Raw genomic sequence first — 18,967 nt, forward strand, 5'->3', positions numbered from 1 at the left:
GGCAAACTAAGAATTCTCCCAAGACGCCCACGGACCTCTTGCCAAACCTCATCTTGATGAGTTCACAGTAAATGAGTCAGAGAGCTCATGGCTTCAGCGCCCCTCTCCAGGTGCCTGGAAGGAAGCAGAAAGACTAAGGACTTGGAAATTGTTGGCTTAGCCAGCAAGAGGCCAGGACTCCTACTGCCTTTCTGCCCTTCCCTGAGAACAATTCATTTCTCATTTGACTGTGACTCCCCAGGGAGCAGAGTTATCTAGGGACCCTTCTAAAAGGCAGACAGAAGCCAGGTTTCTCCAGACCCCAGTGGATGACCCCTTGACCTCTGCCATTCCTCCCGGCTGCTGGCAGGTAGGGTTCTAAGAAAGATGTGTGGGGGGTGACACTTGTTCTCTGTGGACACTTCCAGGAACTGAGCTTATTTGCTGAGAGATGTCACACTCTGGAATGTTCCCGGCGGCTGTCAGGGGAACTCTGGGATGACTCAAGTGGAGACCTGAACCAGTAAAGGGTGGACTATGGCCTGAAACCACACTCTGCCCCGACTTCATCGAAAGGCAGGGCTTAGGTGAAGGCTTGAGCCGCTCACCCGACCACCAGGAAGTGTTACTAGACAAATCAGCCTGCGGTACTTTCTACCCTAAGGGGGCCTCACCCCTCCAGCACTGCATTTGCATAGGTGGTTAGCTTTTTAATGAGAGTAGCTTCAGCGTGGCCCTCTGACAGAATCCAGAATGATAGACAGTGGCTTCATTTATGAACTGATTGAGAGCTGGGCATGGTGGCACATGCCTTTGAACCCAGCACTCCAGGGGCAGAAGCAGGAGGACCTCTGGAGTTCGAGGCCAGCCTGATCTACAAAGAGAGTTCCAGGACAACCAACATAGAAACCGTCTCAAAAAACAGAAAAGCAACCCCCTTAACAAAACAAGAACTGATTGAGGTTCAACTCGATAAGGCCTGAAAGCCAGTGTGTCAGCTGACCCGTCAACACACACAACATGATTGTAGGCTGGCTGGGCACGGGGCAGTGTGAGCTGTCCTGCTGGGCATGGGGCAGTGCAAGCCGCAGGGCTGTTGAGGAAAGACTTGATCTCAAGGTGGAAAAGGCACTGGTGCTGTGGTGAGATTGTAATCCTAGATCAGTGGACGTGGAGGCAGGTGGGGCCCAGAGCTATCTAGCCAGGCAAGCCAGTCAGACCCTGTCTTAAAAAAAGATTGAACGGGATCTCAGAAATGGCAACCGAGGATGATCTCTGATCTCCACACACATCCACACCTACGTGTATCTGTGTTCACATAGCACACACAAGCACCTGCTACACACACAAAGAAAAAAAACGGGAGGCAAAAATAAAATCCCTAGAACATTCCAGATGGCGACCCCTGCATGTTGACTTGTTTCCCTATGGGGTCCTACACAGCAGCCACCAGAGTTCCACACTACTAGGTAAGCTGGGTTCCACTCCAACTCTGTGCCAACTGCTTTTACAGGGGCGCAGTATCTTCTGTGCTGAGTGGAAACCGAACCTGATGCTTTAGTCTCCTCCCCGGGCACAGGGGCGCGAGAGGAACAAAATGTTGCCGCATCTATTCAGAACTGCGGTCAGCAGGGAAACCGGGAGGGTGGCACCAAGCCCTTGCGCTCACCGGTTTATGCAAGATGAAACGGAATTGCTGGAGAGGTTTTTGGGCAGTCACTCTGGCCCACGCTAAGGACCAAGCTCCAGGAAGGGAAACCACTATTGGAGACAAGACAGCAAGCTCAAAACTTTACTCCTATTTGCTTCTTTGTTTTGGGGGTACAGGAGTGGAAACCCAGGGCTCCTTGCATGCTAGTGCCCTAGCCTCTGCCTGTTCACTTCTAACTTATCCTATCTGAACATGGACAGCTGAGTTTCCAATAGGAACGGGCAGAGTTTCTTCTTCCGTGTAGTTGTGCAACGTTTAAAGCCCGCAGAGATGTGAGCAAGCTCACACGCGGAGACTGCGGCTGGGAAAGAGGAAGGAGGTCCACCAGGGGCGCAGTCCCCCAGGCGTCCGCGAAGCCTGCCGGGGCCACGGCTTGAGCTGCGGCTGAGGTCTGCACCGATCCAGGCCAAGGGAGCGGGACCGCAGGGAATGGGACAGCGGCCCCCACCGCTCGACAAGCCCCTGCTCGGTCCACCTGGAGCTGCGGAGTCCTCGAGGTCCGAGGCTTAGGTCCCCGAAAGAGGCGTGAACTGCCCCCGGGAGTCTCCGGCGTCGCAGCTCCACCTGGTGGCCATCGGCGGGCACACCGGGCCCACTCAGGGGCCCAGGGGCTGTGTGGCTTCGGTGCTGGGCTCCAGCCCCAGGCTGTGTGTGTTGTCTTTGAGAATTCCGTTTCCCCAGGCCCTCCAGCCTCGCACAGGTATTGAGCTGCGAGCCAGAATCCAGACCGGTGTGTGAGTCACGACCTGCCTAGGTCTCAGGGTGCTCATCCATGAAGAGTAAGATCCTGTGGCAGGTTTACTGCAAAGCCCAGTCTAAAAAAATGCCTCAGGTCTTAGGAAGGCTACGTCCTTGGTGACGTCATCTGCCAGTAATTACCTCAGGTCCCAAGCTGCTGGAACTCGTGCTCCCAGCAGGTGACAGAGACCTCGAGACTTCTGCACAGAAACAAAGAGGCCTTCTTAGTTTCTAGTTTAACAGTGAGGCGGTGGCAGAACTAAGTATTTGCCATGTCTAAATAGCTGGTTGTTTCTGGGTGTTGTGTAATCTCAACACTCCAGAGACTGAGGCAGGGGGATCATACCAGGTTCCAGACCTGCCCAGCTACATAGAGAGACCCTATCTCTAAACACAAACCAGGGACTGGTTAAGCTCAGTGGTTAAGAGCACTGGTCTCTGGAGGACCCGGATTCGATTCTCAGCACTCACACTGTGGCTCACAACCATCTCTGGGAATCCAAAGCTGCCTTCTGGCCTCTGCAGGCACCAGGCACACACGGGCACACAGACACACATTCAGGCAAACACTCAGACACATAAAATAACAATAAATCTCTAAAAACCCATAAAACCCGGTACAGGAGGCACGGGAGGGGGATAAAGGACAAAGAGGCTGGCCTGGCGCACATGTTAACCCCAGCACAGGGTGGCACAGACAGGTGGATCTCTGAGTTCCAGATCAGCGTGGTCTACATAGTGGGTCTCAGGCCAGTGAGAGCTACATAAAGCTCTCTGCCTCAAAAGGGGAGGGTAATGGAGGGGTAAGTATGGTCAAAATATATATTACATACATGTATGAACATGCCAAAGAATAATTTCCAGTTTAGATTTATGTGCACGAGTGTTCTGCCTACACACATGTCTGTGTACCATGTGCATACCTAGTTCCTGAGAATGTCGGAATGAAGCTTGCATCCTCTGAAAGAAATTTATGGATGGCTGTAGGCTGCCATGTGGGTCCTGGGAATCAAACCTGGGTCCTCTGCAAGAGCAATGAGTGCTCTTAACCACTGAGTCATTTCCCTTGCCCCCAAATAAAATATTTAAAACAATAACAAAGTAATGAAAACGAAACAAACAAAATGCTGGCTTTCATATCCATTGACCCAGGAGAAAACCAGGGCCTCACAGTGACCCTTGCTGACCCTTTTCTGCCTATCCAGCTGTTCCTCATTTTGGTAGGCATTGCAGGGGTGAGGGGTGACAGCAGTGAGGGGTGAGGGCAGTGAGGGGTGAGGGGGTGAGGGCAGTGAAGGGTGAGGACAGTAAAGGGTGAGGGAGTGAGGGTTGAGGGGGGTGAGGGCAGTGAGGGATGAGGGCAGTGAAGGGATGAAGGGTGAGGGTAGTGAAGGGTGAGGGAGGTGAGGGTTGAGGGGGACAGTGAGGGATGAGGGCAGCAGTGAAGGGTGAGGGGGGCTAGAGGGGTGAGGAGTGAGGGCCGCAGTGATGGGTTGCACAGACCCCAGGGTTCCTTACCAGGCCAGTCTCTGACTTCTACACACCATGTGTTCTCATCTGTAATTTGGGACACTATTTCCCACCTGCTTAGGCCTTCGTGGAATTTGTGTGACTTCTTCTCCTCTGTTTTTGTTTTAACATTTTATTTATTTTTATTGTGCATACACACGCATGTGCTCGTCCATGACATGATGGACATACGGACGTCAGAGGACAACTAGCAAGGGTCTGTCTCCTCCTCCTACCATGGAAGCCCTGGTGTCAGACTTTCTTCATCTGGCTTGGTAGCAAAGGCCTTTACCAGCTGAGCCATCTCACCAGTCCAAGCTCGTGAGATTTCTTAGGTGAAGTCTTATCACAGAGGTTTGACTGTGTCGCTGATTAAATCCCTCTGGGCTCCTTCTCAATCAGGATGTCTGTAGTGGAGCTGAGGTGATGACTAATCTGCACCTCGGGAGATTTGGAAGCAATCTACTCAGGGACCAAACTTTGGAAAGAAAGAACCCAGCACATGCTCCGTCTTCCAACAGTGTTCGTTGTCACACCCAACCAAATCCAAGTCTCCAAAGGGGACAGGAGGAGAGAGAGGGGGCTGCTCGCCCAATCCGATCACATGAAGACAGAACCTTTACCAGAGGCCCTGCATGCCCTCAGCCCGTCTGTCCTGGTGCTGTGCTGAGCTGCCTCGACCACGGGAGTCAGGGCTGGAAACCCTCCTGAAATATGCACACAGGTCCCTAGGCCTTCAGAGAAGTGAGTGGTTCTCTAGGGGCACAGGGCACAGTCTCGGCTGGAGTTAATTTGAAGCAGCATCAAAAGACAGGGGAGTTACGGGGCCATGGGTAGGAGGAGTCCCTGACCCCAGAGCCTGGCTGAGGCCCCTGGTTGGCTGAGAAACCAGATCGCATACATGATCAATGCCAGCTAAGAGCATTTGCTCTGAGGGTTGCTGCCAACACAGATAATATCCTTTCATGTGTAGATATTTTATGTTAAAATATCGCTGAGCAAGTTTTAAGACCTGAATGTATATGAACTTAGGTAAGGCTTCATCTTTCTCCTAGACATTTTCTTTCTTTTTAAAAATAATGCATTTGTATTTTATGTACATTGGTGTTTTGCCTGCACGTATGTCTTGTGTGAGGGTGTTGGATCCCCTGGTACAGGAGTTATAAACAGCTATGAGCTGCCATGTGGCTGCTAGGAATTGAACCCAGGTCCTCAGTCAGTGCTCTGAACCCCCGAGCCATCTCTCCAGCCCCAGACATTGAGTCTCCAGTGGTTCATTGACTTTGTTTAGGGGGGGGAAATACGCTACTGTGTGGCTTCCCTCTGATTTAGCCTTTTACTTTATCCGCTGCAAACCTGTCTGCTGCCCTCAGGATCCACCCTGTGGGTCTCCTGTACGCTTTTTAACAACTCTGGAGAGAACAGCTTCAAACCCCACCAGAAGGGTGTAGGTGGCTGTGAAGACCGGGAGTTGGGACCACTTCATGCTCTTGGTTGTGTCTTACCCTCTTCCGGGCACCTTCTTGCTCTTAACTGTCCTGCTTGACATCTGGTAAAGTGTCCCTTAATTGCAGCTGTGCTCCACACTGACTGGCCCTGAAATTCTTCCCTGTGTCCAAGCCAAGAATCCTGAGTTTCCCTTGTGTGGCTGTAGCTGCAGGCAATGTGTAGTGTGAGTGAGGAGCCTCGGAGGGGAGGGCTGAAGGCCCGTGTCCCACTCCCACGCTAGCCCTGCCCGCGTGTCCCCCTACCCCACCCCGTCTCCTTGCCAGGCTCCATCTTCAGGGGCATGGGAAGTTAAAGCTCTTGTGTGAGCCTTTCTGCCTCCTTGGGTGGTGTGAAAGGCTGACAAGGGAAGCACTTGAACCTGGCTGGGCTCAGAAGCTCCTGAGGCGTGTAGATGGAGGAGGAGGTGCCAGCCTGGGATATCAGAGGGGACCAGACAGAGCTCACCTGGAGAGGCAAGACACCCTGTTGGAGTTCCTTTTTATATCTGTGTGTGTCTATGTGTGTGTGTGTGTACAAAAATACATTTAACAAGTGTAAAGAGGGGCCACATGAGGTACAAGAGCGATAAAGGCCATCTCCTCTACACAGGAATCCAATGCCAACTGGAGCTACCCTGCCTCATTCTTTTTTTATGTCTAAGGAGGAGGCTGAGGACTCAGAGTGCTTACCCAGCATGCACGGAGCCCTGGGTTTATGATTTACATGGGTAAAGTGATCGTGGCGGCTCATAACTGCAGTCTCAGCTCTTAGGAGGTGGAGGCAGAAGGATCAGAAGTTCAAGATTACCCCTGGGCTGGGACGGGAGCCAGGCGGCAGGGCATGTGTGTACAAGCACGTACACAGTTAGAACACCAGCAGCTCTGACAGAAGGTACTGGGGACACGCCTTGCCTGTCTTCTGCTCTTGGTAGCTCTGTCATTTCTGGCCACAGCCCTGACCAAGCCTGGCTGAGGCTTCTGTGCCCCCTGTCGTTCTTTGGTCCTCAGTCTGAGAAGCCAGGATCCAGGCTCTACCCATGGCTTCCCTTTTCTGCTGCCCCCACTATGAGGCGAGCCTGGTGGGAAACACTCAGGAGGTCCAGGGCCTCTCTGCTTCTGCCCCAGTCTCTGGGATCCTCCAGGTCTCTTATGGAACCCACAAGGTGGGTTAATTTGTGAAAACCCTGAAGTTTGGGGATCAGTTTATCAGGGTGTTTCAGCTGCAAGTGACAAAATAGTGGGACATGATGAAGATGAGGGGTGATTTGCTCAGGAACCGCAGGTCGGAGGGAGGGGGTCTGGGATGGGTGCAGTGTTCTGAGGTCCCAGGTTTGTCCACTGCTTTTCTGGACTTCCTCCAAAGCTGTGCTGCTTTCCTTTTGCAAACAATATGCCTGCTGTGGCACCAAGCTCCCCCTGAAGCAAGAAGAAAGGGGACAGAGCCTTACCAGAAGCTTCGAACAGTCTCCCCACCAATATCTGTAACCACAGCTAGGTCACAACACCAACCTTGGAGCAATTATGAGACGGGGATGGGACTCACCAGTCAGTATGCACAGGGAAAGTGTGTGAATGAATGAAAAATTAGGGATCTGTTAGCAAGAGAAGAAAAGGGGGCCACTGGCAGGTGGGTCACCCACAGTCCCACTTGGTCACAAATGCCTTCAGAACAAGAAAGCCAGTGTGCATGGCAATAACCAGGGAGGGAATGTCCTGAAAGGAAGGAACAGGGTAGACTGGAAGAAATGGCAGGAAAGAGACAGGAAGGTCAACAAACACCTTGTAGCCAGGCTTAGCTTCCTCATCCGGAAGAATGCTCGTGCCTCTGGACATCGCTCATTACTTCCACAATCGAAGTCCGGCACGAACGCGGTCCTTGTTCATTCTAGGGCTCGGAACTGGGTCAGACTGAAGGAGGACCTGGCCTTGCTGACCTGCAATGAGCCATCCACTAATGTCTCACATAATGGGAGTGGCCTGGTTAACTTGCAAAAGGCCGCCCACTAAGGTCTCACAGAACGGGAGCTTCCCCTCCAACAGGAAGCAGTAGTCGGTTGCTGTAGACAGATAAGCCAAGCAACTAGGCTCATCTGCAGGACTTGGGAAGCCTGAGCTGATTCAGGACCTGATGGTATGAGCCTGTCCTCACAGCTATCCAGAGGCTAAGGCAGGAGGATCACAAGTCCAGCAACAAGACGTGTACCAGATCTGGATAACTCAGTGAAACCGTGGCTCAAAAAGGAAAGGTCTGAGACCATAGGTCCACGACAGGCAGCTTATCCGGCACAGGCAAAGCACTACATTCAATTCCCGGTACTGCCAACAGTAAAAAAGGCCCGAGAAATGGCCCAGAGATCAAGGCACTTGTAGTCCTGATGATCCATGTTCAGTCCTGGGACCTACGTGGTGGGAAGAGAGAAACAACTCCTGAAGTTGATCTCGGACATCCAAAGGCACCCCCTCACCCTGTCCCCTGCTAAATAAATAAGTAAAGAATAAATCTAATAAATATTTTTTAGGGCTGGAGAGATGACTCAGAGGCTAAGAGCACTGCTGCTCTTCCAGAGGACCTGGGTTTAATTCCCAGCACCAACATGGCAGCTCACAACTGTAACTACAGCTCCAGGGGATCTGACACTCTCACGTGGACAATCAAGCAGACAAAACATCAATGCACATGAAACAAATCTTAACTTTTAATTTTTAAAATTTTTTTTTTTTTAGAGGAGAGAGCCTGTGGAGTGTGCAGCATTGCTTGGGAAGACGGCAATCAGGTTTATCTGTAACCACGATTAATTACCGGTGACAAAAGCTAAAAGCAATGACTGTGCTTCCTGTCACTTTGCCGTGGAGTCTCAATGAGCACGGCAGAGAATGTGGGAATGCAAGCATCTCATTTGCCTCTGTGGTTGGCTGCCTGCAGCTTCCAGAAAATTTGAGTATCTTTTAAAAAACAAAAGTAAATCAAAGGAGAAGACACAGGCGGAAGCATTGCCTAGGGAGGCTGTGCCGAAGTGAGGGGCTTCCTAACCTCCCTGGTGTGGGTGCGGTTCCGGGGAGGTGGACTCTGTAGTCCGAGAAGGACTGCGGGAAATGTCCCCTGTCTCATTCAAGAGCACTAGGGAAACTGCTACTGCCCTCCTGGGTACATGGGTGGCCCTGCCCATGCTGGACAAGCCCTCAAAGGGAGCCTGGAAGAGAAAGTTTTCAGTTGGCCTTTTTCCTTCTCATACCTTTGCAGGGCTGTCAGTGTAGCGTCCGTGCTACGGTCCTGTAGTGCCTGTAGTACTACGTGTACTACAATACTACACCTGCGTTTGCGAGACTGGCAAGGGCCTGGAGATTTAAACACACGAAGAGACAGACACAGGTCATCCTTGAGCTCCCCAAGAATGCCCCCTTTATTATGTTCGGGGGCAGCTTATATAGTGCTCTGACCATGCCCCAGCTCTTGGGATCTTTCAGCTGCAGACCATCAGAACCCACTCCCCTGCCATTAGGGTCTCGTGCTCAGAGCAGCTGCAGGCTGCTCAGAGAAGAAGAAAACAAGTTGTTTACAGGAGATTCAGGGTCTGGTGGTCTGCAGTCCCCAAAATGTCAGAACCTCTAAAACCTGTATATGGTGCTGGGGTGACCACAGTAATGGGAGTCAAGGCAAGGAATGATTGTCTTATTATCACCTGCTTGATAGTGCCCTCAGGGAGGGACTGGGATTTCAAGCCGTAGCCTGGAAGCTGTTGTCCAGAGTGATGCTGAGGAAGTGGGCAGGACCTTATGTCATGATTAATCTTGGTGGTCAATTTGATTGGACCGAGGGACATCTAGATTAGTAAAGTACACTTCCAGATGTGTCCGCAAGAGCATCTCCAGTGGTTAGGATGGAGTCAAACTTGAGACCATTGGACAGTGGTGAGCTACAGAAGTGCCTGATTAGAGAAAACAGATCAGTGGGAAAGCATCCCCGGGCGCGGGGGTGGGGGTGTGAGGTGTGGGGGTGCGGGGGGGAGGGGGGTCTTGTCCTGGATCTTCTGACACCACGGCTTTTGTGGCCTCTGGTGTGAGCTATTCTGTTCTGTCATGCCTGCTCCGCTGTGAAGGCTTGAGACCTGTGGAAGCATGAGCGAACACATCCTAAGTAGCTGGTTACAGCATTGGGAGTTAATCCATATGCTCATGGAACTCCGCCGTTGAGTGTATTGATACTGTGTGTCATCATGAATGGGTGTGTCTTTGTCTCTCTTCCTGCTGCTGTGACAGAATGTCCTGCAAAGGGAACTTAAGAGAGAAAGCATCTATTCTGACTCAGATCGAAGTTGCAGTCCATCGTGGTGGGGAAGTCACAGCAGTGGGGACTTGAGACAGCTGGCTACATTGCATCAACAGTCAAGAGGAGCTTCAGTGCCAGGCAAGACAGGTGCTGTGCCAGCCACTAGCTGAGAAAATGTATCAATGCTATCCCTCAGCCTCGCCTGGCAAGATGTGACCACTGACACATAGTAGCATGAAGATTATAGATGCATGCTGGGAGCACAGCTGTCCTTACACCCACAGATCTCCTGGGAACCTGGGACTGCTGAGCACACAGAATTGTCTTTTCAATAGCAAAGATGTAAAACCTACTTTCTTTTTTTATTTTAAATTTTTTTCTTGTGCTATACATTTTTCTCCACTCCCCTCCCTTCTGCCCCTCTTCCTTTCTACCCTTTCCTGTGATCTCTACATTCCCAATTTACTCAGGAGAGCTTATCTTTTTCTTCTTCCATTTAGATCCATGTATGTCTCTCTTAGCGTCCTCTTTGTTGCCTAGGTTCTCTGAGGTTGTGGATTGTAGGCTGGTTTTTCTTTGTTTTATGTCTAAAAGCCACTTATGAGTGAGTACATTTGTCTTTCTGGGTCTGGGTTATCTCACTCAATATGTTTTTTTTTTTTTCTAGATCTATTCATTTGCCTGCAAATTTCAAGATGTCATTTTTTTTCCACTGTGTAGTACTCCACTGTGTAAATGTTCCACATTTTCCTTCTTCGGTCAAAGGCATTTAGGTTGTTTCCAGGTTCTGGCTTGACAAGTAATGCTGCCATGAACATAGTTCAGCACATGTCCTTGTGGTACAGTTGAGCATCCTTTGGGTATATACACAAAAAAGGTATTGCTGGGTTTTGAGGTAGATTGTTTCCTAATTTTTTGAGAAATCACCAAACTGGTTTCCAAAGGAGTTATACCAGTTTGCACTCCCCCCCCCCCCCCCCCCCCCCCCCCCCCCCCCCCCCCCCCCCCCCCCCCCCCCCCCCCCCCCACAATGCAGGAGTGTTCCCTTTCTCCACAACCTCTCCAGCATAAGTTGTCATCAGTGTTTTTGATCTTGGCCATTCTGACAGGTGTAAGATGGAATCTCAGAGTTGTTTTGATTTGCATTTCTCTGATGGTTAAGGATGCTGAGCATTTTCTTAAGTGTCTTTCAGCCATTTTAGATTCCTCTGTTGAGAGTTCTCTGTTTAGGTCTGTACTCCTTTTTTTTTATTGGATTATGTGATTTTTTGGTATCCAATTTCTTGAGTTCTTTGTATATTTGGAGATCAGACCTCTGTCTGATGTGGGGTTGGTGAAGATCTTTTCCCTTCTGTAGGCTGTCGTTTGTCTTGTTGACCATGTTCTTTGCTTTATAGAAGCTTCTCAGTTTCAGGAGATCCCATTTATTAATTGTTGCTCTCAGTGTCTGAGATACTGGAAAACCTGTTCTTTCAACCAGTAATCTGGGAATTGGAGGTGATTATTGACCTGGTGGTATTCAATATCTGTGGAGTCAGGTCATAGCAAGCTTCCATAACCAGGACCGGAGGTGGCTATTAATCCAAATGACCCTTGCATTATCTGCATAGCCAGGGGCTCCTCCAGGCTCCCACAACCAGGACCGGAGGTGGCTATTAATCCAAATGACCCTTGCATTATCTGCATAGCCAGGGGCTCCTCCAGGCTCCCACAACCAGGACCAGGGATACCTAATAGCTCAAATGACCTCTACACTATATATCTGTATGACAGAGACCATGCCAGATCCTTCCTTAATGCAGGCAGCCTATCTCCAGAACCTGAGCGGAGTAGCTGAATGTTGTCATGGAAACAGGATCTCAATGAAAAGCTCCTGTTTCCACAGAAGCAGTAACTCTGGGTGGGGGATACTCAGCTCTGAGGTGAACGGTTCTTGACAGGCCTTGGAGCTGACTCCTAATTCAGAGAAAAGAGAGAAGGCGGGAGGGAGGCGTGGTGACTTGGTGTTTTTACTTCCTCTGCTGTTGGGTGGTTTGGAGCCCAACAGGGAAGCTACACTCTGCACCTTCCTCCAGTAACTTCCAACCACACCCCTCACCCCTAGCTGAAGGCTACTCTATTTTTATATTTCTCTTGGGAAGTAGATTCCAAAATTTCCCTAAGACTTCCTGGCAGAAGAGCCTGATTTCCAGTAAATCCAAGGTCGTGCTGATTTGCATCTAGTTTGCATAAATTAGCATGCCCCAGTTTTGGCCTCTACGTCTAAGGAAGTCAAGGAATCAGTGTAAATGAGCTCCAGATTCTGTGCCTCTTGGAAGTGGCAGAGGAAGGTAGCCATGGTCTTCCCTTGTCAACAAGAGTTTTCATTATCAGTGAACCAGTCCTCTTCCTGGATCCTCTCGGAAGGCAGCCAGAGGGGATTTAACGCTATAGTCTTGACCTGGAGGAGCCTAGGAGAAGGATCAGGGTCACGTGATGGACATAGAAGTTGAGTTTTAGTGAGACAGGAGTTGGACTAAAGGGCGATCTTCAGATTTCAGTAGATGAATGGAGGGAGCAAGGGAAGAGAAAACTGGAATAGAGTCAGAGGAAGAGAGGGAAAGCTGGGGGCAGGAGTGGAGGCCCATGTGGAAGGAGGAAGAAAGGCAGCTCACAGGGAGAAGAAGGGAAAGAGAGAAACGCTGGAGAGCTATGGAGGAACAGAGCTGGTGGGCAAGTGGGGCGTGGCGCTTGAGAGTGAGGAGGTGACATTTTTTTAAGGAGTTCAGGATTAAAGTGAGAGGGTCTGTTCTGCCGATTTCCCAGGAGCCCTTCCTATGTTCTTTTGCTGAGCAGGCATTAGACTCTGTCCTAGTGATGACTGAGGTGGGCCCGCCATTTCAGCTCTGCATGGCTGCCTGTAGCATCCCCGCCCCCTCGCTCTCTGACTCTCTCTACTGGGATGGTTCCACTCCCTTTGTGCAGCAGTTCTAGGCAGGTTTCTCATGACTCTGGCATCCCCACCATCTTGAGGTCTCCATCGCAATCCTACATTCACCATCTGTTCTCAGGACCTCCTGCCCTCTTGGGGTTTCTTGCAGAGACTTCCCTGCTACAGTTCCTGGTCTTGGAGTCTCTTTAAAACCATAGTCCATGTCCCGGCCACCCCCCTCGTGTGTGTTTGTGTGTGTGTGTCCAAGATCAGTACCAAGTGAGCAGCACTGACCCTGGTACCAGCTTCTGTGTTAGTTACTTTACTGTTTCCGGGAGAACACAGCATGACCAATATGAGTTGTTACACTGTACTTCTTACAATAGTGAGTTCCGGTTACACTGGAACTGTAAGCCCAAGTCGGCTCCAAAGGTCTTATTCCCTCTGCTTTCTTTCTTTTTTTTTTTTTTTTTTTTCCCTTTGCTTTCTTATCACGGCCATAGATAAGTAAGGAATCCACCAGTTAACCAATGGCTGTGGCTATTCTGTGCAGCTTCCTCCTCTCTGGCTCTGCTTAGTACTGAGTTGCAAGGAGGTGAGGAAAATGCTGAGCGACTTCTTAGCAGTTCCTTCTCCCCTGCTTGACTCAGACACACAGGCAGCGGTCTAACTCTTGCCTCCACTCCACCCTGGCTCTTTCCCTTAAGATCCAACTGCTTGAGCAGGGTGTGCTGACCTGTGCTTTTACTCCTAGACTCCAGAGGCACAGGCAAGTGGATCTCACTGAGTTCCAGGACTGCCAGCCAGGTCTACCTAACGACACTCTGTTTCAAAAAAAGTCAGTAGCCAGATGTGGTGGTGCACACCTTTAGTCCCAAAGTTTAGGAGGCAGAGGCAGGCAGATCTCTGAGTTCAAGTCTAGCCTGGTCTACAGAGCAAGTTTTAGGACAGCCTGGGCTACACAGAGAAACCCTGTCTAAAAAGATCCAACTGCTCAATGCTCTGAGACATTAGGTGGCCCAGCTTGGGTTCCCGTTGAAGGTTCTAGCTTCATCCTGTTTAGAAGTGTTATCACAAGAAACGGGACTTTATTCTAACAGGTGTTGTCCCAGGCTCAGCCATACAATCAGGCCTGGTCAACTCTATAGTTGACATCATCAGCCAAATGCAGCATTCTTAGATACCTGAAGGTTTCAAGACTGGCTTATGGGGTGCTACTTCATGTTAAAGATGGAAGTCCTTGGACTTAAGGATCAGGAGTGAGGTAGCCGAACCAGGTTAGGGTTAGGGATGTTTGAACTGTTCCTCGCTTGCACCACCCATAATCCTCCATCTGTCTCTGGAGTCTGGGGCTGGGACAGGTTCCAAGAAGCTAAGGATCCTATAATGGTAAGGTAGCAGATGCAAAACAGAAACCAGTGGCTTTGGTTCCAGGCAGTCAAAACAGAAAGGAAGCTGGGGTCCTTCTTGGAGATCCAGCATCTTTGTGCTTTTCTGTGCTTGCAGGAACTCCAAAGCTTACTAAAGGAGAGCCTCGGGGAAAGTCCCCCTGCAGCTTCCTCCTGTGTGAAGCACATAGGGCTTAGTCAAGCCCTTTCCAGGACTGAGGTGCTGTGGTCCTGGTGTGCTATTAATTTCTCAACTTCCTAAGAACCAGAGTTTGAAGATATGGAAGGGGTGGGTGGAGATGGGGTGGGGGGAGGGTGAGAAGGTGGGGAGAAAAGTAAGAAAAGTGAAAAGATAGATGAGTTAAAGAGAGGGGACGTTCAAGACAACCCCCATAATTACCTCAGGGCCCTTCAGCTTCATCCAGGCCAGAGCTGCTGTGTCATTGAGAGGCTTGGAACGGAATGAGGCAAATGGTATTTTCTGAAGTGACTATCATATAGCCATCCAGAGTGCTCTCTTCCTGTGTTGTCTGTCCATTTCTGTACAAAGAGTAGTATAGTCGGTCTCTCCCCATAAGTCAGAGTGCAGGTCATGTCTGTGGTGAGGCCAGGCTCTACGTGCAGTGGTTTTCACGCGCTTATGAATGGCATAGCCCACAAAATGTGCCGAGAGTTGTTCCTAGGGAGTAAGGCTTGGTCAGTGTTGCGACCTTTTCTGGGGAACTGTTCCCAGACATCCACTCACTCCAGATGGGGCACTGAAGACAGGGAAGTTAGTTCACCCAAGCCCAGCTCAGAGAACAAGTGAACTTATTGGGGCGGCTTACAGGAGAGCAAGCAACTTAAAGCAGCTACATCTCTAAACAGCCCACTCCAGCTCAGGCCACAGCACTGAGGGCTCGGCACAGCTGTGTCCCCGGAGCTCCCTGCACGACTTGCAGGCAGCTGGTGTGGTCTGAGAGTCTCCAGTTCCCAGCTCAGGTTTCCGCATAACCCTGCTTAGGGGCCTTCCGAAATAGCGAGGTTCTTTAAGTAATTCTTGAGCCTTTGAGTTTTGTTTACTTCCTGAGAATTTCTTTCCTTCCTTCTCTTCTTCCTCCCTCCCTCCCTTCCATCTTTCCTTTCTCTTTTCCCCATTTATTGACTTAGGGGAGGAGGCATGCCCTAGCAGTGTGGAGGTCAGAGGGAAGTCCTGTGGGAGTCAGTTCTCTCCCTCCACCTCATGGGTTCTGGGGATTGAGCTCAGGTCGTCAGGCTTGGCTGTAAGTGTCTTCTACTGAGCCATCTCACTGCCTGACTTCCTAAGTCTTAATGAGCCTTTCTCCAGGCCAGAGTGTTTGAGAAGAAGTAGTCACACATACTCACACACACGCACACAGCTTCTCGACACCCTTGAAACAGGTTCTCAGGGAAGTCAAGTTAACCACTGTCTGGGAGGCCACACACAAGCCTTCCTGTCAATAATCCCTATCTGAGCCCCTTTGTAGCTGTTTTCCTCGAGGCCCAGGATGTGAGTGAAGGTCTCCTGGACTCCTCAGACATGGAATTTCTCGCCTGCTGTCTGTAGATCATGGTGGAGTCACGGTGGGAGCTGAGTGTGGGCTCTGGTGTCAGCCCCCATGGCATTTAATCCTGGCTCCTGCACTGGTGGTCTCTGGGTAAGCTCTAACTTCACAGAACCTCCATCTCCTCGTCTGTCAGATGGGAATGCCACTGCCTACTTCTCAGTGCTGTGGAGTAGGACGTAAGCAGTGTTCTCCAAGTCCTTAGAGCAGGGCCAGGCAGAGGGAGCACTCAGGACTGTCGCTGTGCCCCACCCCAATTCCTGGTGTGGAAAAACCCAGGACACACAGATAATCGCTGTTTTAAGTCACAAAACTTGGGAGTAGGTTTTTTTTTTTCTTTTTTGGTTTGCATTTTTGTTTTGTAAAACAAAAGATGCTGGATATGTGGCGGGAGAAGTTTTTTTTTTTTTTTTTAAAGCCCTCTTGTCTCAATGAGTAACAAAAACAACTTTAGTTGTCCATGATTCTTTTAGGCAGGGTGGTGCTAAGCAGGTCCGTCTTTAGTCTCAGCAGTTCAAGGCTAGCATGTTCTACCAAGCAAGATCCAGGTCAGCCACAGCTACACAGAGAAACCCTGCCTCAAAACAATAAATAAAAGTGCATGATATTTCCAAATTAATTTGGAAGTCACCTTTTTTTTTTCTGTTATATTTTTTAAGACAGGGTTTCGTGTAATCCTGGTGGATCTGGAACTTACTTTACACCCCGCTGATCCTGAACTTAACATCCATCCGTCTGCTTCAGCCGCCTGAGTACTAAGGTCAGGAATGGGAGCCGCTCCACCCAGATGGAAGCCAACTTTTCTAAAAGAAAAGTGACTGATTTTTAATTTTTATGTATATGGGTGCTCTTCCTGAATGTGACACACTTTCTGCAGAGGGTCCTCTGGAACTGGGGTGACACATGGTTATGAGCTGCCATGCAGGTGCTGGTAATCAAAGCTAGGATTTGCCAAAAGAGCAGCCCACGCTCTGCAGTCCTGAGCCCCATCTTCGGCCCTAGAAGCCAACTTTTAATTTTGCCTGCTAAGGAATTACAACAAAACCACCCTCTTCCATAGTTTATAGGAATTACAACAAAACCACCCTCTTCCATAGGTTAAGGTGTTGTGCACGTAAGCAATGCATGCCACACGTGACACCAGTTCAGTTCTCAGGACCCAAGCTGGGCAACTCGCGACCACTTTTTAACTCTAGTTCCAGGGCATTTCCTGTGCTGTGACCTTCACAGACATCTGCATGCTTGCGGTGCACAGAAACTCAGATAGGTGTGCCCTCCATGCTCACACACACATGCACACACACAAACTCACACACGTATGTGTGCGCACATGCGCACATGCATACACAAGCTCACACTCATGCGTGTGTGCCACACACATCCCTTTAGTTTTATGAGGCTGAATATAAGACTTAGTTGACTATCATGTGCAAAACCCTGGGTCCGACACAGCACACATAAACCAGCCATGGTGGCACATGCCTGTGACACACACTTGTGGCACACGCCTGTGACCCCAGGGCTCAGGAGGTGTTTGTTTCTTCCTGAACCATTGTTAAAAATTGTTCGTGATCCAGGGCTGTGGTGTCAGTAGGAGAAAGAGTGGGGTGACATGACCATCATCATGCATCTGTATGTCTGTCTGTCCCCAGAGGTGGTTCTGTAGAGCATGCTGGGGAATGACCTTACACATGTCAGACAAGTGGCCTAGGCAATCATCTTGTTTGTATTAGTGTCTGTATCTCTGTGTATCTGTGTGTATGTATCTGTATGTATATATGTGTATATCTCTGTGTGTATTTGTGTGTGTGTGTATCTATGTGTCTCTATGTCTGAGTGTGTGTTTGGCCATTTTCATGGTTCCCATCTTGCTTATAATTGGTGTTCAGTAACCATTTCTCAAATGACTCCCAGGCTGCAGAGGGAACACCACACTAACCCCTTCACCTATGTTTTGTTGAGTTAGATCTCTTAAGGGAAACATCAGGCTACCTGGAAAGACATCCTCTTTGCTAGCTTCCCTGGGGTCACCTCGGCTGCCACCCTTGATGGACAGGCTCAGTTATCAGAGAATCAGCATTAGGCAAACTGTGGTGTGGCGGCTCAGAAGCCACATTTTCCTGGCTCCCCTAGGAAAAGCACCAAGGGACAGTAACAGCATGTGGCCACAAGGGGCTCTCTAGAGCAACTCCACACTCCTAGGGGTTGGAGGAGTTTCTCACCGGTCTCTCTAGTAGTCTCTTGGAGGGAATATAGATTCCAAAGCCCTCCCCCAACCCTTACGCGTGCCACACTCCTTATAACACCTGCATGGGTTGTTGTTGTTGCTGTTTACCTCTAAGCTGTTTTACACACTAACACATGTCTTCCCTTCTTGCAGCCCTTTCCACAGACAGACAGACAGACCCATTTTTTTCCACTCTGCAGACTTTAGAAGATTGCAGTGGAGTTCCAAACCGTGGCTTCCTGTCTTCTGAGACAGACAGACAACTGTCCTTCTTCATGTCTTCTCTGTCTCCTGACGCTGTCCCTCTTTTCCCATAGCTGCCTAGGTTGTGGGCTCCTCATTTCCAGCCAGGCTTCCTAGAGGATCCCAGGCCTCCAGATAGCCCCATGCTCCTCAGCTCTCTACCCTGGAGCCAGCGGGAACTTACTCCCATCAGACACTGCCCTTCAAGTGATTCCCAAAGGCCTGTCCCAGACCCATGCTGACTTCAAGAACCCTCCTACAACAGATGCTGTCCCCCAAAGACCTGTCAGGTAAGCTGCGACACCTTCCTGGGTTGGAAAAGTGTCACGCTGCATTGGCCCTCGGCACCTAGAAGGAGTTCTCTAAGAAGATGTTCTCAGTGCCCACTTGCCCACGTGCCAGTGGAGAGTGGGAGGGAGGGTGGAGGAGAGCCTGACCTCTAGGGAGCGTTTTACCTGAGTGCTGTGTGAATGCTGTAGAGAGTTTGTTGTTGTTGTTGTGTTGTTGTTTTGTTTTGTTGGTCTGGAAGACTCACACTCACCCGTGCAGAAACTCTCAAATTAAAGAGAGGTGGTGCGATCTTTGTAAACGTCCCCGCTTTCCGTCAAAGGGCAGCTGCTGAGGAGTAAACCATTAATTTGGCTCCAGCAGGAGGGGGAGGGGAAGCCCTCCCCCAGTCTCCTCGGCACTCAGGTTAATGATTCTGGGATCATTTTCCTCACAGCCAAGGTCCTATCTAATCAGCACGCTGCTCCCTCCTTTCTTAAGAATAACTTGACTCACTCTGGTAGGGCCTCATGCCGGGGTCAAGAGCCTTGTTTAGCAGCAGGAAATGGTTGGTGTGGGCAGGTCTTGAGCTAGCTTCCTTTCTCTGCAGCAAGCCCTTGGTCGGTCTCTCTCTCTCTCTCTCTCTCTCTCTCTCTCTCTCTCTCTCTCTCTCTC

Source organism: Alexandromys fortis, unplaced genomic scaffold (assembly GCF_014885135.2).
Source record: "Alexandromys fortis isolate MF-2015 unplaced genomic scaffold, M_Fortis_MF-2015_v1.1 scaffold_62, whole genome shotgun sequence".
Classification (NCBI taxonomy): Eukaryota; Metazoa; Chordata; class Mammalia; order Rodentia; family Cricetidae; genus Alexandromys; species Alexandromys fortis.